The sequence below is a fragment of the Nannospalax galili genome, unplaced genomic scaffold, assembly GCF_000622305.1.
Source record: "Nannospalax galili isolate Female #2095 unplaced genomic scaffold, S.galili_v1.0 scaffold737, whole genome shotgun sequence".
In the NCBI taxonomy this organism is placed as follows: domain Eukaryota; kingdom Metazoa; phylum Chordata; class Mammalia; order Rodentia; family Spalacidae; genus Nannospalax; species Nannospalax galili.
This window is the reverse complement of record NW_008341172.1, coordinates 771,075-772,436: the sequence shown is the minus strand read 5'-3', so window position 1 is coordinate 772,436 and position 1,362 is coordinate 771,075.

The window sequence follows — 1,362 nt, the reverse complement described above, 5'->3', positions numbered from 1 at the left end:
TCAAAGCATAAAAATTTGCTCCTTAATAATTAGTAGATGTGAAAAACATTACCACTGAAATCTACCTGATGACTTTAAATCCATGCTCAGATGCCAAGGAGCTCAGAAAGTAACAGACTGTGACTAGTAATAATCAGATATATAGAGATTTGAAATGCATGTGCAAACATCTTACTGTCAATTGCGTTAAAAATGAATTTTTCTGTATGAAACTGTGCATTTTAATAATGAAATGGCTATCTTTTTTAAAAGTTAAAACATCATTTAATTTTGTCTTTAGGGTTTATACTGAGTACAATATTGTATAACTAATAATTCAACTATAAACATAAAAATTTACAGCCAATTTTGAAAGATGCATCTTAGCTCAGGAAATTGTTATTGAATATGCCACTGCTGTTGTAATGAAATGCTTCTTCTAAGTATGTGGTTATTAAATAAATAATTAAAAAAAGAAAGGTTCCCAACATCACCATTGGGCCTTCACATACATGTACCCACACCTGAACCCACACGTGTACATTCACACAAGTGAACACATACATGCACATATATCACACACATACACATGAAAAGGAGAAAAATAAAAGTGAAAGGCATTCTCAGGAATGGGAGTGGGGTAATGGTCTGGGAAGAGGCATAGGCTCAAAAGCCCTGGGCCAAGAGTCTCATGACTCTTTATAGGTCATTTTGACAGCACCTGCCTTTTTCTGCGCTTGTTGAATGCTTTCTTTACACATACTCTGTTTGTTGGATGTAGCCCTGGTAAAGTTCCTATTCTTTTTCTGTTGACTGATTTCTTTCATATGCCTCTTGATACCTCTCTCTATGTTTCCACCCTCCTGCCAGACTCAGTCCAGCTCCTTTACATTTAAAACACCATACGAAAGGCAGGAAGGTGGAAGTAGCAGGGCTTTGCTGAAGCCCATTAAAAGAAGACTGTTTTCTCCCAGTAATGAATGGGAGTTTTATAGTTTTAAAAACATTTTTTCTTTAAGTCTTTTTAATCTACTCTGTTAAATGGTTTTTGATTTGAAGTCTAAGATTGAGTTGTCTCTCTGACCCTGCCTGAAGACATGGACATTCTAAATTGCCTGAATAAAATTGCAAAGGTATATTATTACACTCCCCCTTATGAGTTAATTCAAATGAGACTGTCAATCACCTGGACAGGCAAGTGACCCACAGGAAAGCTATCTTCCCCAGAAACATCAAGAAACATGATTCACTTCAGGTCACGTTAAGAAGTTATAATCTTCCTTACAGGAGCAAAGATACTGTGAAAAGAAACACCCATGCCTTCCCTTTTCTGTATGAGACTATTGAGACAATGGAAACTTAGGAACTGGAACTTTCCCCTAG